Below are 27,422 nucleotides of genomic sequence, written 5' to 3'. Positions count from 1 at the left end.
TGCCTTTCTAGGCTTAAGCCACCACCGCCCCTAAAAAATAAAACTCTAAAGATAAAGTGCCTCAGAATGTCTCCCTTGAGGGTAAAGGTTACACCCACGAACCGCGCGCTCTTGTCATAGGATGAGCAACCAGAGGTTTGTTTTCTCAGGAAGATCTCAGGGTGGGGATTAGGAGGTGTTGAAAAGCCTGCTGAAGCCCAAAAGGTACACCCGCCCAACGTGGGGCTCGAACCCACGACCCTGAGATTAAGAGTCTCATGCTCTACCGACTGAGCTAGCCGGGCGACCGGAATGCCCCCTGGGCGCTCTGTCCTTTGTATTGAAGCCTCCGGTGACTTGGCTGCAGAGGTTCTGGGGGTGCGGCGGGGCGAAACGGAGGAGCCGCCCCTCCAGGCCTGGGGACGAGGTCCCAATCTTGGAACGTGAAACGACCCGCCGAAGCCCCCGCGGTGAAGGAAACGAGCCACCTCCTGCGACCTCAGGTGGCAAGGCTTGGGATCTGGGCTCCCGGAGTCCGCAGGCCCGGCACCCAGAATCCGGGGGAGCTGCGGCCGCCTCTCCGGCAGCAGGGTCTTGGGTCCGAGTCCCGAGGGCGTTGTCGGAGGACAGGGGCCTGCGCGGGTCCGAGTGCGAGTGCGGAGGGTCCCGGCTCGCGCCCCACCTCGTTCCTTGTCCTCAGGTCCCGGGGTCCTTCCCAGCGGGGTCCCTCTGCACGACGCGGAGTGAGGGACACTTCTCCCCAGCAGGAGAAAACCGCAGCCACCACCTGTCCTATCTGTGCTCGCACTAGAAAGGCGAGACACCTTCTTGCCCTCCCCCCACCCCCGGAGCCAGCAGAATCTGGACACTCGGGGACGCCCAAGGCTCCGGCGCAGGGCCGCTCGTCCCCCAAACAAGCACCGTACCTCAAACCAAAGAACGAAGACGACGGGTCGGGCCCTTAGGGACTCTGATCGCCCACCTCGCCGCGGGAGAAGGGACCCGAGGGATGGTCCCCCCAAGTGTCCCCCGATACCACAAAGGGGAGGGGGGATTCGGCTCGGGCCTCTGCGGTCCATTCCCGAGACGCACGCGCGGGGACGCTTCCCTCGGCCGCCCGGCCCCCACCTTCGCCCCCGCGAGGCGCGGCGGGGACTCGGGCGGCTGCGGAGCGGGGGCGGCACCGGGACCCGACGGGACGGGGTGGTGCCAGGACTCCCCGCCCGCTCGCGGCCCGAAACGAAGAAGCCGCGCAGCAACATGCGGGGGACAGACGTCGCCCTGAACGCGGGGCCTCCGGCAGCATGGGCGCGCGGGCACCTCCACGGGTCTCGCGCGCCGATGCTGCCCGAAGCCCGGCGTTCAGGGCTGCCGAAGCCCAGCGGGGAGTGAGGAAGGGGGCGGTGCTGGCCAGGGAGCCTGCGCCCCAGGGGCACGCCCCGGTGGCCTAATGGAGAAGGCACTGGCCTCCTAAGCCAGGGATTGTGGGTTCGAGTCCCACCCGGGGTAGGGTGGTCGTGTTTTTGACATTCCTGCGCTGGGGTGGTTTCTGTGGCCAGACTGTTGTCAGCCCCCCCTGGGAGCGGCACCTCCTAGGACCCCGAGGTCGGGGCACGGGTGTTTTCTTTAATACCCGCGAAGGTGAGGAAAGAAGGGACTGGAGCTAGCTGGGGGGCGGGTGAGGGGTGTCTCACAGAGCGGAAAGCACGCCTGCGCTCAGCTGGTTTGGGTGCTGATGGGTGGGGCTGAGGGCAGAACTTTTTCTGGGCCACCACCCATTAGCCCTTTGGTTAAATTCCTCTAGCTTTCCTGGGATTCTGCCCGGGTGGGGGGGGGGGCTCTCTTCCTGGAGAAACATGACAACCTGCCCCGGGGGGTGGGGGGGGGTGTTCTTCCTCCAACGGCCTTGCCTGTTGGACCAGGACCAGGCCCTAGTGTCCCCTAGCGGAGCTGTGTCCCTAAATCTCACCGATGGGGTGGGGTGGGGCCGTGGATGCCGAAGTCCTGAAGATGCAGATGTCCACTGCAGGGCAGGACCCCGACGGTGGCAAGGAGGAAGCGGGGAAAATGATATTTGATATTTTGATATTTCAAAAGAAGCCTGGAGTGAGTCATCCTGAGAGAAATCAGAAGGCTAGAACTCACACTTATCGTCCAGTTACTATGACTTATTTAAATCAAGTGGGAGAGTGGGAGAGCCTTTGTCTTTTCTTCACCTCGGGCCTGGGGACCGAGGTGGCCACAAAGCGGCCACAGAGCCCATCCATGAAGTGGATCCGAGTCCACCGCCCGAATGTCAGCACGTGCTCCAACCCTGTTCGCCCCCCTCACCGGACTCCCCAGCAGCTCCAGGCCAGGCTCCTCGCATCTCTGTCCACACCAGCCGCGGGTGGCCGATTTCCTTATCCCTTGTCGGCGATGATGGGCGTGGGGGAGGTGCCGGGTAGGAGGTCCTAGAGCCACCTGTCCGTAATCCCAGACCTTTAAGGCTGCACAGAGCGCGCTCTGTGCCTGGAGGGGTAGATCCCAGGACGGGCCACGCCCCACTCAGGGCCTGACTCAACCCGGACATTTTGTCGCCTCCCGAAGTCCTCTGATGGACTGGGGCTGGGGGTGGGGGGACCTGCTGAAGTTTCCTGGCTAGGCTCAGTAAAACCCTTAGTTTCAAGACTGCAGAACTGAGCCCCACCTTGGACATCAGATTTGCAGGGACGGTGCTGCTGATCAGCCCCCCTCCCCCCACTGCGGATGCTGACACCTTACATTTGGTGCTTCTGTGACCGACTGGGTCCCCCTCCTGCGCGTGCCCCGGGCTAGAGAGGGCCTTCTGCTTTCCCCTCCACACCGCCAAGACCCTCACAGCTGGCTGAGGCCAGAAACGTTCACGTGGGCCTCTGCCCTTGGTTCATTTTATCCTGAACAAAGCCTACATTTTGAGAAATCTGACCCGGGAGAGGGTGCACGAGGGGGACCGCACCGGCCCGGCAGTGCCACGAAAGCTGGCAGGATTTTGCATCCTCCCTGAAGATAGGGAGCACCGCTCTTGCTGGCTGTCAATTAGGTCCTCACGTCAAATAAATCCGGAGAGGAGCTGGGGGGCGGGGGCGCGGTGAGTGTGGCTTCTGCCATTGGCTGATTTTCTCAGCGATTCCCTAGGATTCCCGGCAATAAATGGGCCCGGCGTTGACCCTGCAGATCTTTGTGCAGCTGCCTGGAACTGAGAACCCTTTCTGAGACGGGGAGACCTTTCTGAGGTTGGGGGAAATGGAACGGGCTGTGTCTACTGAGCCCAGGACAAAGGCCAGAGTGGAGCTCCCAACCCAGACTGGGAGAGGGCGCTGTGCTTTGCCAAGTAAGCTAGCCAACACTGGGAACTTTCCGTGGTTCTCCAGGTCCAGGAGGAACCTCAAGGCCTCCGGGAAAGCAAAGTCCCGGAGTCAGACTCAAACCCGATACTTAGCCCTTAGCAAAGCCTAACCAGGGGACCAACTGTGTTTATGGGTGTTGAGGACACCTGCCCTCTGTGGACCCCACCACTGAGTGTCTGGACCCCTGCTTGCTGTGGTTTTCATCCCTGGAAGGACTAGGAAGTACCATGACACTAGCTGTAAAGAAAAACCCCCTCGTAGGCCAAGTCAGATTCCACCTACCTAACTGTAAAAGCAAGACCCCGGGGGTGCTTGGCTGGCTCAGTCCATGGAGCATGGGACTCTTGATCTCGGGGTCATGAGTTCAAACTCCATGTTGGGTGTGGTGTGCCTCAAAAAATAAAATCTTTAAAAATAAGTAAATAAAAGCAAGACCGCCCCAAAATAAAACTGTTTCCAAGAAATTTAACCACACATCCTAGAAAAATGTCCAAGAATGTGTATAGGAATACAAAAGTATCCAGCACCCCCCAGAATAAGATTGTAAACATCTGGCATTCAATTAAAAATTAGCAGACATGAAAAGAAGCAGGAAAATATACCCATAGTCAGGAGAAAATAATTAATAGTGACTCAGACATGAAGCAGATAATAGCATTGGTAGACAAGGATATTAAAACCCTTATATATTTTTTTTAATTTTTTTTCCAACGTTTATTTATTTTTGGGACAGAGAGAGACAGAGCATGAACGGGGGAGGGGCAGAGAGAGAGGGAGACACAGAATCGGAAACAGGCTCCAGGCTCTGAGCCGTCAGCCCAGAGCCCGACGCGGGGCTCGAACTCCCGGACCACGAGATCGTGACCTGGCTGAAGTCGGACGCTCAACCGACTGCGCCACCCAGGCGCCCCCAAAACCCTTATATATTTAAGAAGCTAGAGGAAAAATTGAATATGTAGAGATGTGGAAGACACAGAGAAAAACAGCCAATTTAACTTCTGTAGATTAACTACAATAGTTGAGGTAAAAAGTACACTGGGTGAGATTAGTGGCAGATCAGACACTGTAAAAGAAAAGATTAGTGAACTTGAAGGCATAGCGATAGACATGATTAAAAATAAAATCCGGGGCGCCTGGATGGCGCAGTCGGTTAAGCGTCCGACTTCAGCCAGGTCACGATCTCGCGCTCCGTGAGTTCGAGCCCCGCGTCAGGCTCTGGGCTGATGGCTCAGAGCCTGGAGCCTGTTTCCGACTCTGTGTCTCCCTCTCTCTCTGCCCCTCCCCCGTTCATGCTCTGTCTCTCTCTGTCCCAAAAATAAATAAACGTTGAAAAAATAAATAAATAAAATAAAATCCAAAGAAAGGAAAGACTGGAAACATAACATCGGCGGCTTTGGGACGATTTCGAGGAGACTGATACGTGCACGGTTGGAATACCTGCAAATGGGAGAAACAGAAAAATATTTGAAAAAATGATAAAATTTCCAAATTTGACCCAAACTGTAAATCCACAGACTCCCCCCCCCCAAAAAAAAAAAAAAAAAAAAAAGAACAAACTTCAGGCATAAGAAATCTGAAGGAGGAGCTCCTGGGTGGTTCAGTCGGTTGAGCACCGACTCCTGATTTCTGCTCAGGTCATGATCCAGGGTCGTGGGATCAGCCTTACATCAGCCTCTTCCACGTGGAGGATGGAGCCTGCTTAGGATTCTGTCCCTCTCTCTCCTTTCATTCTCTCTCTCAAATAAAACAGATAGATAGATAGATAGATAGATAGATAGATAGATAGATAATTTAAAAAGAAATATGAAGGAAACTATATCATGGCATATCATAATCAAATTGCTTAAAATGAGTGATAAAGAGGGGCGCCTGGGTGGCTCAGTCGGTTGAGCATCCGACTTTGGCTCAGGTCAGGATCCCACGGTTTGTGAGTTCGAGCTCCGTGTCGGGCTCTGTGCTGACAGCTCTGAGCCTGGAGCCTGCTTCGGATTCTTTGTCTCCCTCGCTCTCTGCCCCTCCCCCACTCACATTCTGTCTGTCTCTCTCAAAAATAAATAAGTATTAAAAAATTAAAGAGAGAGAGAGAGACAGGTTCTATCTTGTTCCATAGAAATTGCCTGTGGGGGTTCCAAAGTTGCCAGGGATAGAATTCAACTAGCCTGGAGTTTCCGCACTGTGAGGAAGGCCAAGCCACATGCACAAGTCACGTGTAGAGGTCCCATTCCACAGTCCCAGCTGATCTGTTCATATAACAGCCGTGTGAGTAAGGGGCCTCCAGATGCTGTTAGACACGAAGTCGTCCCAGGCAAGCCCCAATTTAACAGATACAGGTTATGCCTGCCCTTCCCTGTTGAATTCCTGACCCACAGAATTGATAAGTATAAAACCATATTGTTTTCACGCCACTAAGTGTGGCATTGTTACACAGTGACAATAGCCGTCAAATGGTAACTGTTAAACTAAAAGGCGGCAAACATTCAGTAGAAGAATTTGGGGGCCGCCGGGGTGGTTCAGTCTTAACCGAGCCTGGAGCCTGCTTGGGATTCTGTCTCCCTATCTCTCTGCTCCTCCCCTGTTCCCATTCTGTCTCTCTGTCTCTCTCAAAAATAAATAAACATTGGGGCACCTGGGTGGCTCGGCCGGTTGAGCGACCGGCTGCGGCTCAGGTCCTGGTCTCAGGGTTTGTGAGTTCAAGCCCCCGCATCAGGCTCTGTGCTGACAGCTTAGGATTCTGTGTCTCTCTGCCCCTCCCCCACTCATGCTCTGTCTCTCTCTGCCTCGGAAATAAACATTAAAAAAATTTTTTTTAAAGGTATAAATAAAGATCAGAAGTAATTAAGTGATACTGCCATTATTCACAGATGACGTGCCTGAATATGCAGAAAATTCTGTAAATTAGAAATGACACGAGTTTCACAATTTTACTGGATCCAAGACTGATACGTAAAAATTGGTTGTATTTCATACATATGTGCAAAAAATCACACATTCTATCCAAAGGGATGCAATTTACGATAGTTTCAACAACATCAAATACATAGCAAAACTTCTAATGGAAGATATGCAAGACGTATCTCAGAAAAAATATAAAACGCTACTGTGAGAAGTTAAAGAAGACCTTAATAAATGAGGGGACATACCATGTTTATGAGTTCAAAGACTCAATATCGTAATGGCATCAAATGACCCGGAAATGCCCTACGGAATCAAGGCTGTACCAGTCAAACGCCCCATCGCCATTTCTGTGTAAACTGACAAGCTGATTCTCACACTCACATGGAAGTGCAAAGGGCCAGGGATCACCAAAACATATTTGAGAGAGTCACACGCCTGGATATCAAGACTTGCCCATGAAAGCTAAACTGGGTTGGGCACGAGAGTAAACAGACCGCGGTTCGAAGCAGCGAAGTCTTAGAACCACATACACTCAGACTCTTGATTTGTGAAAAAGTGGGCGCTTCGAACCAGGGGCGGAAAGGACGGTCGTTTAAATAAATCGTTCCGAATCAGAACTGTTCCCATTTCACAGATGGGGAAAACAGCGTCTGCATGGCCGAGTGTCTCGTCCAGGGTCCAGAACCCAGGCGGGGAGGGAGGGCCACCCCCGGTTGCGGTGCCGAAACCGGAAGGGAACTTTTTTTTTTACCATCAAGAGGTCCATCCGCATTTGGAGCTAGGACCTCTGCGTCCCACAGTGAGAGTCATGCCTCTGGCCCAGCGTGGTGCGTTATTGCCGGCCACAAATATGAGCCACGCCTGCCACTTAAAATGTTCTAGTGGCACACGAAAACGCACAACAGTAAGTAAAAAGAAACAGGTAAAATTGATGGAGATAATATATTTTACATAACCTAATATACCCAAAATGTCACTGCCACACGTAGTAAGAGCCCTTACTTTCCTTGAGACACGGCAGCGCATCTCAGGCGGGCCCGCTGGAGGAAACAGGGGTCCCGCGGGCGTGGCAGAGAGGAGAGCAGCTGGGCTGGCCACCAAGTGGACTGGCCGACCGCGCCCCCCTCCCCGCCCCAGCCTGTAGCCCGAAGCCCCGCCGCTCTCCCCCACAACCCCCAAGAGCACGAGCGGCCCAGCCCCGTCAGGTCCCCGGGAAGGAAGGGCCTGAGCTCCATATTCCCCTTGTAAAAGGGTAGAAAGCAGGGGCGCGCGCCCCGGGCTCGTCCGGGATTTGAACCCGGGACCTCTCGCACCCGAAGCGAGAATCATACCCCTAGACCAACGAGCCTCGCACGCACGGGAGGTCGCTTGAGCTTCGCACACAACTGTTCGCGTCGCGCGTGACCCCGGCTCAATCCCAGGCTGGCTGAGCGGCGCCGTCCCAGGAGGACGGCTCGGCTGATGCCCCGGATCGGGGCCGACTCCTGCCCCCAGGGGAGTGGGGAGCATACTGTGGGGGAGCGGAGGACGAGGGGCTCCGGTGAGCCGGAGGGCCCGTGCGGCAAGAGCACTCGCTCTGCGGGGGACCCCGAGGCTTCAGGCGGCCACGGCGGTGGGGGCTATGGAGGCCGGCTGGGGGGCAGACGAGAGGAAGGGGACCGGCACCAAGCAGGCCTGGTCCCGTAAGACGGGGTCGAGGAGGAGGAAGAGGCGAAGGAGGAGGTGACCGGTCCATTTTATGCGCTCAGCGCCAGGGAAGCCAGTCTGGGCGCGGGAGAAGGGAGAGCCCGCAGCGGACCCCGCTTCTCGCTGATCCTTAAGCCCCGCGGGACGGGCGACGGCCCCCTTTGGGAACTTCCCGCAGTTCGGGGCGAACCGTTTCGGTGGGAAAGGCAAACCAAGGCAGGGTGAAGAGTTTCGGATCGGCTAGCTTGACTAATTCAGTGAGATGCGGGACGCAGGGGCTGTCCCTCGTTGTCTGGTATCTGCCGCAGGTGACTTAGGGCAGGGGTGGTGCCTGAGTCAGGTGAGGAGGTGGGTAGGAGTTTGGACGCAGCGTTGGCTGGTTTGCCTACGAAAGTCCTGTTGGCGGGCAAATTGTTTCCTCTCTCTGGGAATTAGCCCTGGGTGGAGGGGTTTCGCCTCAGCCGGCAGGGCCCCCAAGAGGTCAAACCGTCATAAAATACAGAAACCAGAAACCCCGATTAATACAGGCGTGCATTGAATCCGGGCGTTTTTACCAACATTTCTGAAGACCACATGACTGTTCTTGGTCATTCCCTCAACATGAGTAACTACTTTGATCGATCTTGAACATGAAACCAACCCTGCATTCCTGGAATAAATCTAGCCCAGCCCTCATTTCACCGCTCCAGTCTTTTTAAAAGAGGTAAGGGAATGATGGTCCTTTCTTCCCGGGACATGCCCAGATACCCAGGCTGGCTAATTTGAGACGGGGAGGGGCGGCGGCACTGACCTCTAGCTCTGCAAGTCTCAGAGGCCAAGGACACAAGTGACCCCCCCAGTTCCATTCCCCATGTGATCCTGTGACAGAGGGTCACGCAAGTTTCCTCCTTGGTGAGTTCCAGGTAGAGACTGTGCTGGGGGGAGGCGGTCACACAAAGGGAACTTGATTTGCAGCAAATAAGGAGATCGTGGGGAATACTTTCCAAAGCTGTTGACTCCCCAAGTGGGGGTGAGCGGGTTTCTTTTGTTTAGGGTTCGGATGACTACTCAGAATGGGAGTTTTGTCCTCGAAAGTAGAGGCGGGGGGGGGGGGGGGAAGTTTGTGTAGGAGTACCCAGAAAATATGCCTATGTATGTGTCCTGCGTTCCGCTAAGGAAGCTTGCGCTCCTCGGGCGAAGAGTGTAACATTCTAACGAAGCACAGGTAAGTGCCAGACTCACCAGGCTCCATCTGCACAGTGGGAGGCAGTGCAGCTCAAACTGGTCTAGCCTGGCCGCCAGGGCCCATCTGCACAGGTCACACCTTGGCTGGGGACGGCTCCGTTGGGTATTTTAGAGGGACTGCGCATGCCGCCTGGGTAGCGTGAGACAGAGAACCTAAAGGGACCCCGTGAAGAACTGCTTTGTTGCTCCTTTTTCCGCTTCCGTTCCCGCCACGTCCCACACCCCTGCCTCACACACACCTCACGGGGACCGATGATGTATGTCCTCCTGGTAAAGGTCAAGGGATTAATGGTTCCTTCGGAGTCCTCCAGCAAAACAGATGACATCTAAGGAGTGACGGGGCGGGAGTCGTCCTGAACGTTTTCCAGGACCACCGACTCATCAAGACCCCTGGCTCAGAGCAGGGACTTACGGCGAACACCTAACCCCTCTCTGTTCTGGATGCCTCGGAAGACACGTGCACCGAACCGCCACCCTCAGCAAAAACCCCAGGCCCCAAGCAGACACGAGACTCTTGTTTCCTTTCCAGGCCTCCTAGACATCGTCCGCGTCTGTACGTCTTCAACAAACTGCGCCCACCTCCTCTCCACTCGCGCCTGATTTCTCTGCTGCATGAGGCCCAGGACCCTCTTGGCTGGCCGGTCCTGTGGCACCCCTCTGGGTCCACCTGCCGGTAATCGGCTACACTCGCACACATGGACACGCCCGGCTGTCCACAGGCCAGGCGCCACGGCAAGGACCACCGCCCGAACGGCGAGGAGGTTAGGACTGAGCCAAACTTGCCTTCTAGAGCCCTGATCTTTCTTCCAAAGGCAGTGGATCAAGAGTTCGGTGCTCTGTCCCCTGAGTTCGCCGGGGACTGTGGAGCAGAGCGGAGGTGTTCTGTCCGCGCTGGTCCAGCTTCTGAGCGAAGCCCCTCTCCCTTCTCTGAACATCCCAGCTGCGCGGCCACCTTGGACACCAGCTACCCTGGGACTGGGTCTCCTGGGGTGGAGGAGGAAGTTCCAAGACTTGCGCTAAAGGAAGGGCTCAGGGTTTCTTCTCCCAGTCGAGGGATAAGCAGACAGACCCTCCCGGGTGCAAAAACTCGTGTTCCCCCCTTCCCCCCCCCCCGCCCCCTGCCCCGTGGACTCTGTTCTATGACCCTGAGCGTGAGGGCTGGTGTGGCACTCTCGCCTCCATAGCCCCAGCCCCTCCCCCGTCTCTCCATCCCATCCCCACCACCTAGTGTCCTGGAAAAGCCAGGCGCTTATCCTTGGTCCCAGCTGGGAAGGACTCCCCTCGGTCTATGAGTGAAACTCAGGGCAATTTTCACAGGATTGAATTCCTGGCTCTTCTAAGGGAATCGGGAGGAGGAGAGAACTGTAGCCCGTGGATCTCTCATGAACTCAGAAGCCCGGGGTCAGGAGGCGAGGGACCTCGCTCCTTTATCTTGAATTCACATCGGCACGCGCTCTGGGAAAGTCCAGGGCACCAGATGCGAGGACCACATCCACCCCAGGGGTCCAGACAACTGGGCAGTCCTGGTGTCCTCAAAAGAGTTAGGAAACATGCTCAGAGTGTGCTGCGTGAGATCACAGAACTGCAGGAATGACTCCCTCTCCATGGACTAGATACACATTTAAATCCTAAAATGCAAAAGCAACTCGGTCCACCATCTCTGTTAGAAGAGACTAGACCTAGAGGTAGAGACCTGAGCAACTCTAAGGCGTCCCCTTCTCCCGTCCGCAGCTCCAAATCCAGCACAAGGATGTGCTCTTTGGGTCCCCCTGAGAGTCAGACCCTGAAACGTGAGTTGTGGTAACTGCTTACTCTTAAGGGCGGGAAAGCATTCATTTTCTTCGCCCAGGCTTGTAAAATGCGCGCCCAACGTGGGGCTCGAACCCACGACCCTGAGATTAAGAGTCTCATGCTCTACCGACTGAGCTAGCCGGGCATGGCACCTGCCGGCTCCTTCAAAGGAAAAGGGAGGCAGCGCTGGGGCAAGACGGCCTTCCCCTCATCGCAGCCCCGCCCCTGTGACCAGTGCCGCCTCCGACACGATTCCTCTGTTCCAGCCCGAAACTGACGGAGAACCTCAGAAGTGAAAGCAGCAAGGGAGGAAGGGGGGTGGAACCCGAAATTCAAGGCCGCGGGCAGGGATCGGGGACACTCTGACCCAAAAGGACAAACAGAAGGAGGCCCAGGGGGCCCGGCAGCGCTGGGAAGCCGGTGCCACGCAGGCACCGAGTCCCTGAAACCCCACGGTCGCTCGGCCCCGGGAGGCAGCACGCAGGCCTCAGCAGTGCCAACCCGCCTCCTTCCCTCCCAGCTCTGGGATGGGAACCGAGGCTCCCCCCAGCCCTCCCGCCCTCCCGCCCTCCGTCCCTCGGGACCCTTTTGCAGACTGGGAGCACGGGATCGTGGAGGTCAAGGTCACTGGTGTTGAGTGGGAAAAGATGGCCCTGGAGGATGAGTCCGCTGCGCCTGAGAGCGCTCGGGGTCCAAATCCCCGACCGGTCTCTTTCAAATTCTCAACGTCTCCCCCTGCCCCCACGCCGCGTACCCTCCACCGCGTCCCACACCTCGCTTTAGGGCTGGCGGCGCGGCGTGGACCGGGAGACCCAGAGAACCCGCCGCAGGACGGGAGGGGGACCCCCAGCGCCCCGGGGGCCCCGCGCAAGGTCGGGTCGGGCCACCTTCTTCCTTTCCGGTTGGTTTCTAGAATCGTCGCCCATCCAGAAGGGAAGATGAGCGCGGCGCCTCGAGGCCCCGCGCGTCCGCCCAGCCCAGGGATGCGTCCGCGGGACGGTGCCCGGCGCCGGGGCAAAGGGGAGCTTCGTGAGACCCAGAGTCCCGCGGGGGCTTTGGGGGTTGAGCCCAGAAGAAGGCGGGCTTGGCCGAGGACAAGAGCCTCTGGGTCTGCCCCGGACCCTAGTTCCCCTTTCCGCAAACAGAGAAGACCCGGCTTTGGCCAGAGGCCCACAGCCCGGGCTGGGGGGTTCGAGGCGGGAGGCCCTAGTCTCGGGTTTGAGTCCCTTCCCCCCCCCCTCCCGGGAACCCCCCACGCGGTCCTGGAGCTGGCCACAGTCCAAGGCTAGAGGGAGGTCCTGGTGACAGAGGCTCGGGGGGGGGGGGGGGAATTGACCCCTGAGCCTTTAAGACCCGTAGTGTCGAACCTCACGGCTCTCTGGACGGTGACCCAATCCTCTTTCCTTGCGGTAGGCATCTGGGACACCACTGCAGCCTAAGGAGGGGGAAGCCAGGGGACAGAATTAACAAGACAGGGCAGGGCCAACTTGGCTTGGCTCGTTGGTCTAGGGGTATGATTCTCGCTTTGGGTGCGAGAGGTCCCGGGTTCAAATCCCGGACGAGCCCGTGTCTCTGCTGTTTTTTTTTTTTTTTTTTTTTTTTCCTTCTCCAGATGGTCAGGTTGTTGCTGACAAAGGGACCAAAGTCCACTCAGGGCCAGGAAGGAGCAGGGACCCAGAGACCCATCACTCCACACGACAGTGACTAAAAGACCTTCCAGCCTTCAGAGCTGGCCTGGACCTGCACTCACCCTCTGCTTAGGCTGTCCTTGTGTCCTCTGCTGTGCCCAGCACTGGGGGCCCCTTGGGGGGACCCGTCTGAAAACAAGGTCCAGAGTTAGCATCCCAGACTCCAAGTATGAGGGCATACTCCTCCCTGGCCAAGGGAAACCGAGTCAGTGCGTCAGGCAAGCGAGGGAGAGAAGTTGGAGCCACCAAGGATCACCAACCAAAGGGACTTTTTTTGGCCTAAGGATGTTTGTCTTGCTTTCGATGTGAGGTCTCAGATTCAATCCAGGAGGCCTTTCTGAAGTAGGCAGTGTGGGGCCTGGCTGTGCTGTCTTTTCAGACCAAGAGGGAGGGATACCCCCGGCCGACCTGGGGTCTTGAGCCCTCGGTGTTGCGGATGGTTGAAAGGCTGGGCTGGGTCAAGGCACCACTCAGTCACAGACAGGACCCTCAAGTGGGAGTGGGCTCAGGGTACAGCCACTTCCAAAACAATCACCCCCAAACCTCCGCCCCGAGGAGCCACCAGCATGAGTTCCCTGTGACGCCAGCGACTTCTGCTCCTAAAGCACGCAAAGGTGGTGCTTCGGGCTTGAGTCTGCGATGTGCGGAGGCACCTTTAGAGTATGTAAAAATGCCCAGGGATATTTAAAAGTTTTGAGGGAAACATCAATCCTCAACATCCAACAGACACCGCACTCTCTGAACACTGATCTCATCCCAAGGTTGGAGAAGCCGTACAGGGCCCGCCCACTGCACATATCCCAGTAAAAAAAGAATTATTATTTAATAAGAAGATAGGGCGGATGAACATAAGGGAAGGGAAACGAAAATAATATCCAACAGGGAGGGGGACAAACCAGAAGGGACTCATAAATATGGAGAACAAACTGAGGGTTATGGGGGGGGGGGGGGGGGGGGGGGGGGAGGGGCTAAATGGGGGAGGGGCACTAAGGAATCTACTCCTGAAATCACTGTTGCGCTACATGCTAATTTGGATGTAAATTTTTACAAAATAAAATTAAAAAAAGAAAAAGAAAATGGGGTATCGGGCTGGCTCAATGGGTAGAGCATCTGAACTCCTGATCTTGGGGTTGTGAGTTAGAAAACTAAAAGGAACATAAAATTTTTTGGAAAAAAGAAGAGTGTTGAATGGTGTCCCCCGACTACCGTGGCCACCCAGAACCTCAGGAGGTAGGGTCTTTGCACAGTAATTAGATACAGTGAGATCCTGGAGTAGGGTGGGCCCTGACCCAACGAAAGGTGTCTTTATAGAAAGATTATATGAGGACACAGAGGCCCGTGGAGGGAAGAAAGCCATGTGACAGTGGAGGCACAGACCGCAGTGATGAGTCTAGAAGCCAAAGTTGGCCAGAGCACCAGAAGCTGGAAGAGGCGAGGAGGGGTTCTTCCCTGGAGCCTTTAAAGAGAGTGGAAAAAATGGCCAGCTGGCACCCCGACTTTAGACTCTGGTCTCCAGAAGCGTGGGAAAATATATTTCAGTTGTTTTAAATCGCTCAGATTGTGGTAACTTCTTACGGCGGCCACGGGAAGCTAATAGAGACACCGAGTTGGTAAGAATTTTTTCCAAGAAGCGACGAAGGTGTATGGAGCTAAGTCCCTAATAAACTGAGTTTCCTTTTCCCCCAAGAACACCGGGAAAGATTACTGAGACTAAGAGTGCCCTGAGTGAGAAATAGAGGGGGCTCTCGCAGATCCCAGGGTCCAGAGGAGGGGTGTCTCCCAGCGTAACCTGGGTCCCCACCACAAAAGAAAGAAAACACAGTCCTGTCCCACACTTAGCAGGGTCTTTTCACGAGCCTAAACCGTTGCAAGAGAACACAAGAAAGTCAGCTGATGGGAAGCACATACCCTCCTTCTCCCTCTTCCCCAAAATAGAGAACGAAATGCCCCCTGTCTGTTTCCCTTTCACTGGGGAGAAGTGAAGGAAAGCTGACAGGCCACCAACCTCGGGGTGGGGGTGGGGGTGGGGGAGGGAAATTCTGCGCAGTCCCTCCTCAGGCACTGGAGCGGCCCCGATCAGGAGCCTCCTCCTGGGAGCCCCACTCGGGACCCAGAGAGTCACCCCCAAACCCACACAGACACCGAGCTCTGGGTTTGCATCCTGTTCCCCAGTCAAATGTGATAGCGCAGGTCACTGTCGGGTTACTAATCCAAGAAAAGATATAGCCATGTGTCTCCTCGGGCCAGCATCCAGAAGCTGGCTGGTGGGCCCAAATATTTACATTGCTTCACAGGAGCACAGAGACCGTGCAAGGCTCCGGAGGGCCACGCAGCCACGCGGACGCCTCCCTGGTAGCATCTACCTGAGATCGTTAAAAGCCTCTTTAAATGGCGGATCTGCGATGTACCTTCCCTGCGTTGAGTTGTCTTTTGGCCTCTTTATCAGGCAAAAGCGCACGCCCGACGTGGGGCTCGAACCCACGACCCTGAGATTAAGAGTCTCATGCTCTACCGACTGAGCTAGCCGGGCAAGGACAAGAACTGGTCCTACCTCCCTGCTACTCAAAGTATTAAAGGCAGGTGCTACAAGCCGAGGCAAAAGCGCATCTTGCTTCGGGAGAGGCGGTGCGGGCATGGCTGCCCCCAGAGAAGGAGACCGCAGGGAGGTGGGCACCTAGGGCGTGAGGATACTAGAAATAAGGAGAAGTAGGCGGCTACCAGGGGTGGCTCGTTGGTCTAGGGGTATGATTCTCGCTTAGGGTGCGAGAGGTCCCGGGTTCAAATCCCGGACGAGCCCCACCCTTTTCCTTCTCCTTTCTCAAATCCCCCCAGGGCCCTGCTGAAGCTCTGGGTCCCCAGCCCAGACGCCACCTGATGTACCGTCGCTCCCGCGGCCAGAGAGTCCTGAACTTGAGCTCGACATCGAATTGAGGGAGCTGGGGCCTACAGAGAGAGATGTCCAGGAGCAGCCGCGCCACACAGACGTGAGTGGCCACGGCTTCAGCCAGGGACTCGGCCCTTCACCGGCCTCCAGCCGCTCCTGCACTCCCAGGTGATTCTCTTCCCGGCCGCCAGGGGGAGCGCTGAGCCAGCACGGCGGCTGGGCTGGGTGGCCCGGGTCCTGCGCCCGTGGGAGTGGCAAGGGGACCCAGACCGGGCGGGGAAGCCCCGCCCCCCAACTATGTTCCCGAGGAGCCAGACTCTGGCTGACGGCCAGCATTGCTTCTTCTGTTAATGACCAGTGCGGGTCCGGGGAGCCTCCGGGGACACTTCCCCCTCCAACCTCCTCCCCCGCCTCCCTGCGATCACCCTGCCCGAAGGGGAGCGTCTGGTGGCGGGCAGGGCCTGCCCAGAGCACGCAGCTCTCGAAATGGACACTTTGACTTCAGCCCCGGGTTCCCCTCACCTCCCCTTTCCCTTCCTGGGACTTGAACAAAACCTGCAGGGCCCAGGACCCAGCAGCAGCCCCGGAAGCCTTGCTTTACTACAGCCTCTAACGTTGCTCCAGCCTTCTCTTTGTCTGGTGGGATGCCCCACCTCCCCCCAGCCAGGGGGTGACAGCAGAGGCCTGGTGGGGAGCCTAAACTCTCGCTCCTGCCCCGCAATAAGGACGCCCCACCTTGCGTGAACTGCGCCCCCCAGGCAGCTGTAGGTAGAATCTTCTTTTCCCATTGGGGGGTGGGGGGTGCGTTGTCAGAGGAGCGCGCTGAATCAGAAGATGTACATGAGATCTAGAGTTTCAAAACATAACACCAAACTTGTCCAAACATGACGGAGCTGCAGACCACTGGTCCTACTAGGAACCAGGAAAATCCCAACTTGAAGGAGAAAAGATGAGTGAAAGACAGGGACACAGATTCTGGAACCATCTGAAAAGGAGAGGTAGAAGGCAGCCATCCTAAAAATGCTGGAAGGAGCTATAAAGAATGCACGTGAAACAAAATTAAAACTTGGAAGTCTCAAAGATATAGAAGACATAAGGAATAACCGCATGGAAAACTTAGAGCTGAGAAATGTAATAGCTGAAATAAAATAGCGTAATGGTTGGGCGACAAACAGATGAACCAGACGGAGGAAAGACTCACTGAACAGGAAGATAGAAAGGAAGGAAGGGAGGAAGGAGGGAGGGAAAGAGGGAAGGAAGGAGGGAGGGAGGGAGGGAAGGAAGGAAGGAAGGAAGGAAGGAAGGAAGGAAGGAAGGAAGGAAGGAAGGAAGGAAAGGAGGGAAGGAAGGAAGGAAGGAAGGAAGGAAGGAGCCTTAAGGTTTTGCTGGGATTTTAACAAAATATCTAATGGAGTCATTGGAGACCCAAAAGAGAAGAAATATGGGGCTAAATGCATTTGAAGAAATAGCAGCTCAAATTTATCTGTGTATTTTTCATTCTTATTTCTAACTAGGCTCCACACCCAACATGGGACTTGAACTCACAACCCTAAGATCGAGAGCCACATGCTTTACCAACTCAGCCAGGCGTCCCTGTTTATGCCTTTTTTTTAAGAACAGACTTTAGGGTGCCTGGGTGGCTCAGTCGGTTAAGTGGCCGACTTTAGCTCAGATCACGATCTCGCAGTCCGTGAGTTCGAGCCCCGCGTCGGGCTCTGAGCTGATGGCTCAGAGCCTGGAGCATGCTTCCGATTCTGTGTCTCTCTCTCTGCCCCTCCCCCATTCATGCTCTGTCTCTCTCTGTCCCAAAAATAAATAAACGTAAAAAAAAAAAAATTAAAAAAAAAAAAAGAACAGACTTTATTTTTTAGAGCAATTTTAGGTCCGCAGCAAAACTGAGCAGAAATACAGAATTCTCAAACCTCTCTGCCCGCCCCCCCGCGCAGCCTCCCCCATTTTTGTGTGTTTTTAAAACCTGTCCTCCTCCACTTTTTAATTTTAAAGCACGTACCGTATAGCCTCAACCATAAAAGCTTTTCGTTTTGGGGTGGGGAGCAAATACCTCTGCGAGTAAAGTCCTTTTGTTTTCAAATACCCTCAGTGCCTTGCACACACCCAACACCACTACACCATGCACTCCGTGTTCTGTCTTCCCCAGTCTGTGTGCCGGCTCCCTGCTGCCTCCTTCCTCCTGTCTACGCTGGTGAGCTGTATTCAGGATGCGGGCCAGATCCGCACACGCAGTTGCGGTGTGGAGCCTGGAATCTCAGTGGACCCTCAGCAGAGTCACTGAGCCACCCCGACTCCAGAGCTTGGGGCGGGGGACGAGCAGAGAACTGCTGGGTCCTACTCCCAGCCTACTGTTTACCTAAAATTCCTCCTTGCTCTGGAGAGGGGGGTGCGGTGGGGGCTGCCCCAGCCCCAACCCACCTGGGGCTCAGGCATGCAGACACACTAGGACCGAACCTCTGCGTCCAGGGACACCTTGCTCTTGGCCCTGAAACCTGGAGACTGGATCCCGAGGCAGCGAGCGGGAGGCAGGCACCCTGGGGTCTCCCAACCCGCTCCCCACCCGCCCCCACCCGCAGCCGACCATGGTGGGGGGCAGATTCAGCAGCTCAGGGTTGCCCAAGGGCAGACCAAGAAGGTTTGGGGGCAAAATATATATATATTTTTTAATTTTTTAATAAAAATAAATTGATTTTTGATAATTCAAAGGAAGCATAGGTGGGAATTTTCCCGCGAACGGGTGGAATCTGGTGGGTCTAATAATTATTTTAAGTTCGCAGGTTTGTCTGATTACGTGAGGGAGGACGGGCCCGCTGTCACTTCCCCATTTCCTGCCGCCTGTCCATGTGCGGCGGGGTCAGCTGGCTCGGGTCCGCTGAGTCCCGTCCACGCCTCAGGGCTCCCTACGGCTGCCCCCCCCCCCAGCCCATCTATCTGTGTGTGGGGGGGGGGGTCAGGGCGGCCCCTCAGCCTCCACCACTCGGCTCCCCGCTCCCCACGCTGGGCTGGGGACGCAGCCCTTTCTGAGCAGTTCCCACACGCAGAGTGCCCCGAGGGACTCCAGAAGTGGCCACATCCCCGTTCTCCCCAAGACCTGAACTGCTTAGCCATTTTGACTTGTCTGCAGCCCAACAAATTCTGAAACTCAGCCGCAGCACCTTGGTTACGGCTGCCCGGCTAGCTCAGTCGGTAGAGCATGAGACTCTTAATCTCAGGGTCGTGGGTTCGAGCCCCACGCTGGGCGTCCTTTTAGAAAGAGACCGCTGAGCAGTTCCTGGCATATTCGGTTTGGCATATTCGGTTTAGGTAAAACCTCTTGGACGCACCAAAGCCATCGGAGGTGATGAAGGACACCCACTCCTTACACCGGCTTCCGGCCGCTTTATTCCTCAACTTCCTCTTTGAGCAAAGCAGTCTTAGAAAGCGGTTCTTCAGAGATTTGGACCCGGCTACAGGAGAAAAACCACCACGGTCACAGTTTTCTCTTGGGTTTAGTCAAGGGAAGGAGCCACAACTATCACCTGCACGACCGAGGGACGCCACGGCAGGATGCCACGTGCGCGGTGGTGACAAGCTCCAGTTTTTGCTAAGTTGTCCCTTTGGGGGTCAGGGTGTACGTGGGACTCCAGGGCACGATCATCAGTCAGTGGGGAGGCGCTCAGGGCAGAGGGCCCCGGACCACTATGAGTAGGGGAGGGTGACAGCCTGGGGGGGCATGTCCACGCGTCCTGGTGATTGCAGCGCGCCCACTGCCAAACACTCTCAAAAGCAGGGCTCGGCTAGGATTTGGGCCTGGGACTTCGCGCACCCTAACGGAGAATCAAAGCCCTAGACCAAGGAGCCACCCCTCCGGCTCTGGCTCGTTGGTCAGGAACTGTCCCCACTTCCTGTGGGTGTCAGAGAAGGGTTTGATTCAGGTCTCTATGGACAGGAGAATGGCAGGGGGTGGGGGGCAGCACTGCCACACGCTAAGACTCCAAGGCAGCAGGTCCCAGTCTGGGTTTTGGGGTGGCCGCTCTTCCTGTCAATGGGAAACTGAGGCTATCGGCTTGGGAAAGCTCCCCCAGACCCTCCTTCTGTCACCACGCGCAGGGCCGGGCTGTGGAGTGGAGCTGAGAACAGGTTTTGGACCCCGCACCCCTGGAGCGGGACCGTTCTCTCTCCCATGGGACCCCACCCCTCCCAAGCCATACACTGGAGGGACCCCCCGCTCTGACCCAAGTGTCACCTTCTGCCCCCAGGCTCCAAGACGTGCATCTGCACCCCGCTCGGACCCAGATGGAAGCTGAGTGTCTACAGGTGGAGAAAGGATGAGGAAGGACGTTAAGAAATTTGGGGAGCCCTCAGGGGAAACCGCTGCCCGTAACCAGGGTCCAGGCGTCCCCTTGTCCACTGAGCACACCTGGACACCGGCCTTGGGGCCCAGACCTCATCCGGCCACCGGGGTCCAGGTGCGCTCTGGGTCTGCCGCGCACCGGGACCGTCTCTGGTCCGTCCCTACGGGGATCTGCTGGGGCCTCCGTTCATGCCCTGAAAAGACTGCGAGGAGGAAAGTGTGGGCTCCTCAGGGACGTGAAGCAGAAGAGAGAATGTGCCCTCCTCCCCAGGGACCTTCCCCGCGGAGCCCCGGCCAAAGCTCCCTCCAGGCCTGGGTGTGAAGGTGGGGGGCAGGCCCTGAGCACTGGAGTCAGGAGGGGTTAAGGCAGGCCGGAGGGAGGGATGCTGCTGGTTCCGAAAAGAATTTGGGGGAGGAGCCACTGGGCCGCTGGGGGTGGTAGTGGTTTCCCCATAAGCGCGGGAGTCTTCAAGGGTTCTGGGCCTGCTCCCCTCAGGGACTCCAGCAACAGGGGGCATAAAAGGGGCAGCCAGCACGCACCGCCCTGGGGCTTGCGTGAAGAAAGCAGAGGCTGCCTGGGTCAAGGGGAGGCCCACCGGTCTGCACGTGCAGAGGGCCCTGGCCCCACTGCCGCTCGCCTGGTGAGGGCTCCGGGCCACAGTCCCCAGGCCGGACTTGACTGAGATCGGGAAGCTCTTCCCAGACTGGGGGGGCCGCTGAAATGTCCACCAAAACCTCCCGCCCTGCCTTTATTAACCAGGTCTTTTCTTTTCTATATTCTGAAACTTTGACGTCCGTGGCCTTGTTGACCCTGGCGGGATTTTTCCCTCCCAAGGTCAGCCAATTCCTAGAGATTAGCAAACGGACTCTTAAAGGGTGCATTTCCGACGCAAGCCAACTGGAGACCAGAGCGCCCCCACCCCCCGTCGCCTTTTGCATGGGGCTGTCAGACTGGGGGTCACTATGCACCTTCCAGAATCACCCCAAGGCCAGGAAACAGACAACTAGGGACGGCGCCTATGTCCCAGAGGCAGCTGAAGTTAATTCAAACCAGCTTCACCGAAACCAGGAGAAAGGCTCTTGCCCACGCGTTCTCCTCACTTCCTGTGCTGCCTGACTACCCGGTGCCTCCCCTGTGCTGTCCCCACGCCCAGGGGCCAGGCGTGCCCTTCTCGGGAGCTGTGGGGAATAACCCGACTTTCAATGGCTGCATGCGCCGGTCCCACCATACCTGAATGGTAATAAAACCTACTGAAACCCTGCGGTTCTTCCAACGTGGCGGAAGCGCCTGTGGGGACCCGCATGCGGAACCCGAGGCGCCTGTGGGGACCTGCATGGGGATCCGAGGCGCCATGTGCCCCGCATGGCCCCACCACTAAGGCCCAGCCCCTCCCCAGGCCCAATTTCCACTGTGGTTTCCTTCCTTCCCTTGTCTGTGGAAGGGCCTTCTGGTAGCCCCTCAAGAAAGAAGAAGATGTCTGCAAACAAGACCTTTCACACGCCAAGGCAAAAGGGAAGAAGGCGTCCAGACTCAGTCGGGTCCTCGCCCCCCATCCTGGGACTACCTGGCGTGTGCAAACAGTGCACAAGCACGCAGACCAGGTCTCCTGCTCAATGACAGGTGAGACTGGCCTGGGGGGAGGTGAGAGGGCGACCAGTTTCTCTGATCCCGGACCTCCTGAGGCTTCACGCATCGTGACCCTCCGAAAAGACAAAGACGGGCTCGTCCGGGATTTGAACCCGGGACCTCTCGCACCCAAAGCGAGAATCATACCCCTAGACCAACGAGCCGTCCCGCGATGCGGGTCGTGAGGTGTCTCCCTGGAGGCCTGCGTCCTCGGCTCCGAGCTCCCGTCCCACCAAGTCTCGGCTTCTTGGTCCCTCGGAAAGGTGCGCGGGGCGAGGTTTCGGTTTCGATTCCGGAAGGGGAGAAGGTGGGGCGAGGAGGGAGCGGGGGGACCCTCCGGCCCCCGGACCCTCTCCCCGCCTCCCCTCCCGAGCACCGCCCCTGCCAGGGCCCCCCGCCCGGAGCCACCAGAGAAGCCAGTCTGCGGGGCCCAGGTGAGCACGGCGATGTCTCACGTGGGCCCCAGCCCAGAAATTTCCCCCAACGTGGGACCCAAGTCCGGGACCCTGCGAATGAGGCTCGGCCGGCCAGCCCCGCCAGGCCTCCAGCCGCTCGGCAAAGGACCCCGGGGCTCCTGTGCTCCGCCGAGCCCCCTCTGGACCCGGGCTCAGCCCCTCGCAACCGGGGAACCCCGAAGCGGGGGTCAGAACCGGGGTCGCCGCTCACTTCTTCCCATCTGCAGGTGCGCGAACGCTCCCAACTTTTCTTTCCTCTTGCTCTAACACGGGGTCCAGCACCCACCTGGGAAGGAGGGTTTCCCGGCTCGTCCCCTCGGCGAGGCCCCGCGGTCTTCCCGATTGCTCCTTGCCGCCAGCCCTAAAAAGGGCCGAGGGTTTCAAAACGAGGGAGCCTCCGTGATTGGAACCTGGCAGCTCTCCACCCTAAGCGAGGATCACAGCGGGCTCCTTACCGGCCGTCTCCAGTGACACTCGCCCCATGCTCTTGCTCCAGACTTGCCGGCTTCCCTGAGCTACTGGGCCACACAGACGCACTGACAGGACAGGACGGCACACGGTGACCTGGCGGCGCCCTCGCTCCTGGCTGAAAACAGTCCGCCAATTCTGCGTTCCACTGCCCGGGGTTGCAGCGCGCACAGGACCCAGAACCTGTCCCTACCAATTTTAGAACAGGAAAGTTCTCGAGTACCTCAATCAGCCTGTGGAAGAGCGGCCCCCTTACGGCTGCCCGGCTAGCTCAGTCGGTAGAGCATGAGACTCTTAATCTCAGGGTCGTGGGTTCGAGCCCCACGTTGGGCGCAACTTTTGTTGGGCCAGCTTGACACAACGGAAACAGGTGACTGGGTCTGGTCTGTATAATACAAACTAAAACTCTTCCAAAGTGGAACATGCAGATGGTCCGGGGAGGCTAGCACAGCAGAGGGACCACGGAGGAACCTCACAGAGGCAAGATGCATTCGTGTTTTATGTTTTATTTATTTATATATATATATATATATGTGTGTGTGTGTGTGTGTATACTATATATTTATACTATACTATACTATACTATTTATACTATATATTATATATACTATATATACTATATATATATTTATACTATATATAGTATATATATATACTATATATATAGTATATATATTTATACTATATATTTATTACTATATATATGCTATATATATACTATATATATAATATATAGTATAAATATATAGTATATGTAATATATATAGTATAAATATAAATAGTATAAATATATATAGTGTGTGTATATATATATATATATATATATATATAGTAATTTTTAAAAGTTGCCATTTACACAGAAGTTCCATATACAGCACACACAGCAGAGAGAGCCTCTCTCAGTAGTTTCCCTGCTAGGAACCTCCTTGAAGTTTGGAAAGATCTGGGCAAGGGCTAACCAGGCCAAAATAACATAGCTCCCAACCTAGGACTCGAACCCACTGCTTAGGAGTTTAAGTCTCAGCTCTAAAGGCTGAAGGAGAGCTACGAAAGAGTACTTGGAGTGGATTTCCAGCTAAAGGTGGAAACTCACTGACTCTGGCCCTGAATGGAGGCCTGCATGGGGCCCCCATTCTGTATCCCCTCGCGGGCCCTCCCTTTCTCCAATACCGTGCCCCCTGCCTTCCGAGGCTTTCCCTCCTGGTGCGGCGGGGAAGTGACAGGGAAGAGACCATCTGTCCAGCCCTGTCCCAGCTCCTTTCCCCTTTCTAAGGTAGAAAGAAAATTGGAAATCGCGGGATACTCCGAGTACACGTCGGTGTCCGGCTCCCACCAGAGCAAGCAGCCAGGGAAGAAGTATGGCTTCCCTTCTGTGAAAGGGTAGCAGAGCCCAAAGGATTGACGATGCCAGTCCTGATCACCACGTCGGGTCGTCTGCGAATCTGGGGCTTCCGGGGGTCCGTTCCTCCGAGTGCCTATGGTGCTCTGGCATCCAGCCACCCCAGGTCCTGGCTCGGGAAACCGAGGCTGCCGTGGGGGGTGGGGAGTGGGCTGGGGAGTGAGGAGGCACCTGCCGGGTACCACTTGGTGCCGGGCTGGGGCGCCCTACCCGTCCCAAACAGACTGTGTGTATCAGAGTTCTCCGGGGAAACAGAACAGAGTGGGGGCGGGTGGAAGCCTGGGCCCAGAGACTTCCAGGTTGTCCCCGCACCCGCCCTCAGCTACCCCCACTCCAAGTCTCTGGGTCTCACGTCTTCCCTCCCAGCACTCTGACATTGGCCTAGGAGGGTCACCTTTTCCTCAAGATCTGCTACTTTCACACTGAGGCCCCCAGCCTGCTCTTGGGCTTTGTTGGCCGAAGGGCACGTGGGTTGCTTTGGGTTCTGCCCAAGTGCTTTGAACGGGTGATTAGTTGACATGGGTCTGTCGTTCTTTTGTGTCCGTGCGGTAAAGCTACTCAACAACAACCTAACCGAAGAGGCGAAAAGACCTGGAGTCTGAAAAGTATAGAACACCGATGAAAGACATTCAAGATAACACAAAGAAATGGAAAGAAATTCCATGCTCCTGGGTAGGAAGAACAAATATTGTTTAACTGTCTATACAGCCCAAGGCAATTGACACATTTAAGGCAATCCCTATCAAAATACCAACAGTATTTTTCATAGAACTAGAACAAAGAATCCTCAAAATCCTAAAAGGCTCTGAAGAGCCAAAGCAATCTTGAGAAAGAAAAACAAAGCTGGAGGCATCACAATTCTGGACTTCAACTTATAACACAAAGCTGTAGTGATCAAAACCCTATGGTACCGGCATGCAAGTAGACAGAGATCAATCAAACAGAATAGAAAACCCGGAAATAAACCCACGATTCTATGGTCAGTTAATCTTCGACAAAGCAGGAGTGGATACCCAACGAGAAAAAGACTGTCTCTTCCACAAATGGTCTTGGCAAAATTGGACCACTTTCTTACAGTATACACAAAAATAAATTCAAAATGGATTCAAGACCTAAATGTGAGACCCGAAACCATAAAAACCCTGAGAACACAGGCAGTAACGCTTTTGACATGAGCCGTAGCAATTTCTTTCTAGATACATCTCCTGAGCAAAGGGAACAAAAGCAAAAATAAATTCTTGGGACTTCATAAAAATAAAAACTTATGCATAGCAAAGGTAACAATCAACAAAACTAAAAGGCATCCTATGGAATGGGAGAAGGTATTTGCAAATGACATATTTGATAAAGGGTTAGTACCCAAAATACATAAAGAACTTATACAAGTCAACACCCCAAAACCAAATAATCCAATTAAAAAATAGACACAGGGCAGCTGGCTGGCTCAGTCAGGGGAGCTTGCGACTCTTGATCTCAGGGTTACGAGTTCTAGCCCCATGTTGGGGGTAGAGATTACTTAAAAAACAAAATCTTAAAAAAAAGATTTTATTTCTTTATTAATAATTAATAATACATGTATTTATTTTTTTATTTTGAAATAAAAAAATGGGCAGAAGACATGAACAGACATTTTTCCAAAGAAGACAAAGACATGGCCAACAGAGACATGATAGGATGTTCAACATGACTCATCGTCGCGAAATGCAAATCAGAACTGCAATGAGCTATCCCCTCACACCCGTCGGAAGGGCTAGACTCAACAAGACCAGAAACACCAGGTGGTGGCAAGAATGTAGAGAAAAAGGAACCCTCCTGCACTGCTGGTGGGAATGCAAACTGGTGCAGCCGCTCTGGAACACAGTATGGAGGCTCCTCAAAAAGCTACAAAGAGAACTACCCTATGACCCAGCGATTGCACTACTGAGTAGTTACCCAGGAATACAGGAACGCTAATTCAAAGGCATACATGCACCCTGATGTTTATAGCGGTGTTATCTACAACAGCCAAATTATGGAAGCAGCCCAAGTGTCCATTGATTGATGAATGGATAAAGGAGACGTGGTGTAGATGCACCATGGAATATTACTCGGCCATAAAAAAGAATGGAATCTTGCCATTGCAATGACCCGGATGGAGCTCGAATGTATTACGCTGAGCCAAATCAGCCAGTCAGAGACAGACAAATAACGTATGAGTCCATTCACATGTGGAATTTAAGAAACAAAACAAGCAAAGGGAAAAGGATAAGAGAGAAATCAAGAAACAAACTCTTAATTATAGGGGACAAACTGATGGTTACCAGAGGGGAGAGGGTGGGGGCACGGGGCGGGGGGGGGGGATAGGTGATGGGGATTACGACGCGCACTTGGCCTGATGAGCGCAGGGCGATGTATGGAAGTGTTGAATCATGGTATCGTACACCTGAAACTAATATTACGTTGAATGTTAACTAAGTGGAATTAAAATTGAAACTTACCAAAAAAGACAACAACAGCCGCATAATCCCACGGTCTCGACCAGATCTTTCCCGCTGTGTCTGTGAGGCACCCGGAGACATGGGCAGTTCACTTCCCAGCTCCTCTGGTCTATCCCCGGTCAGCACAGGCCGGAAGTCTCGACACCTGCTCTGCATTTCTCAAAACCCTCCCACCACGGGTGCTGTGTCCTCCGGGCCAGGCGGCCAGCGGGTGGTTCAACTTTAGAATCTCATTCTTAGAGTCCGGCTCCAACCGTTGAAGGACAAGTTTCCCAGAAGCAAGCCCGAGGCAGGGATTTCTGAGCAATGGGTTCATTCCTGAACACGTTCAGGAAGCAGGACAGAGCAGGTGTGCCGATTAGAACGCTGCTATCGCCGGCTTCCAACTCACCCTTCCAGACCCTACTTGGTGATTGCTTTAACAGCCGATCCCTGTTAGCTTTGGCCCACAGGAGGCATAGACTGAAAGGCTGGAGGAGGAGGAAGGAGTCCCTACTTCTTGTTTTCTGTTCCCACCACCACCACCGGTTCTATCCAGGCAGCAACGGTTCATCCCAGGAACAACAACTGAATCCAGTTTGACATTTACCCACACTCACAGAATCAGCCTCCTCACGGCTCATTAGAGACTCCGGCACAAGCTGCCTGAGGTCCACGGGACCCTCCTCTGAACTCAGAGACACCCATCCCAGCTGAGAGGCACTCTTTCTCCAACATCTGCTTTTCAGCTCCTTAAGGCCCCCTCCAAGCTTCGATTTTTAATAATCCCAACCTCTTCCCTCGCCTCCCCCCCAGCCCTATAGGTGGTAACTGCTTTCTGCCTTCTTTACTGCCCCTTTAGCAACTCTTTATATCTAGTGAATCATCGTTCATTCAATCATGGTTCATTAAAATAACAGATGGCTTTTCTTTACTCCCCAGGTTCGTTGAGATATCATTGACAAAAACCGTGTATACTGAAGGTGTTTGATGTGATAGTTTGATATATGTATACATTGTGAAATGATTACCATAATCAACACAGGGTAATCGTGAATGAACACATGCATCATCTTACATGGTCACCGTGTGTGTCTGTGTGTGTGTGTGTGTGGTCAACACTGAAGATCCACTCCCTTAGCAAATTTCAAGCATAC

General features: G+C 55.0%; 1 long non-coding RNA gene and 10 other non-coding genes across 11 annotated transcripts; 5 read left to right on the top strand and 6 right to left on the bottom strand.

Annotated features, from left to right (window-relative positions):
* Positions 1-211: 211 nt before the first annotated feature.
* Positions 212-284, bottom strand: TRNAK-CUU. The gene has a single exon. It is a non-coding gene; the product is annotated as a tRNA-Lys (tRNA).
* A 1,131-nt stretch (positions 285-1,415) lies between these two features.
* Positions 1,416-1,488, top strand: TRNAR-CCU. Its single transcript has one exon. It is a non-coding gene; the product is annotated as a tRNA-Arg (tRNA).
* A 6,030-nt stretch (positions 1,489-7,518) lies between these two features.
* TRNAP-CGG lies at positions 7,519-7,590 on the bottom strand. The gene has a single exon. It is a non-coding gene; the product is annotated as a tRNA-Pro (tRNA).
* Positions 7,591-11,015: 3,425 nt separating this feature from the next.
* On the bottom strand, positions 11,016-11,088 carry TRNAK-CUU. Its single transcript has one exon. It is a non-coding gene; the product is annotated as a tRNA-Lys (tRNA).
* A 1,349-nt stretch (positions 11,089-12,437) lies between these two features.
* On the top strand, positions 12,438-12,509 carry TRNAP-UGG. Its single transcript has one exon. It is a non-coding gene; the product is annotated as a tRNA-Pro (tRNA).
* A 2,579-nt stretch (positions 12,510-15,088) lies between these two features.
* TRNAK-CUU lies at positions 15,089-15,161 on the bottom strand. The gene has a single exon. It is a non-coding gene; the product is annotated as a tRNA-Lys (tRNA).
* Positions 15,162-15,356: 195 nt separating this feature from the next.
* Positions 15,357-15,428, top strand: TRNAP-AGG. The gene has a single exon. It is a non-coding gene; the product is annotated as a tRNA-Pro (tRNA).
* A 2,040-nt stretch (positions 15,429-17,468) lies between these two features.
* LOC115504075 lies at positions 17,469-22,569 on the bottom strand. The gene is made up of 3 exons (XR_003965573.1): positions 22,398-22,569; positions 21,635-22,303; positions 17,469-20,063 (listed from the first exon to the last, which is right to left on the bottom strand). It is a non-coding gene; the product is annotated as an uncharacterized LOC115504075 (long non-coding RNA).
* Positions 18,696-18,768, top strand: TRNAK-CUU. The gene has a single exon. It is a non-coding gene; the product is annotated as a tRNA-Lys (tRNA).
* On the bottom strand, positions 21,580-21,651 carry TRNAP-UGG. Its single transcript has one exon. It is a non-coding gene; the product is annotated as a tRNA-Pro (tRNA).
* A 101-nt stretch (positions 22,570-22,670) lies between the features above and the next one.
* On the top strand, positions 22,671-22,743 carry TRNAK-CUU. The gene has a single exon. It is a non-coding gene; the product is annotated as a tRNA-Lys (tRNA).
* The last annotated feature ends 4,679 nt before the right edge of the window (positions 22,744-27,422 follow it).

The sequence above is a fragment of the Lynx canadensis genome, chromosome E3 (genome assembly GCF_007474595.2).
Source record: "Lynx canadensis isolate LIC74 chromosome E3, mLynCan4.pri.v2, whole genome shotgun sequence".
NCBI lineage: Eukaryota > Metazoa > Chordata > Mammalia > Carnivora > Felidae > Lynx > Lynx canadensis.
Note: the sequence above shows the minus strand (reverse complement) of the source record. Positions and strands in the feature narration are given on the sequence as shown.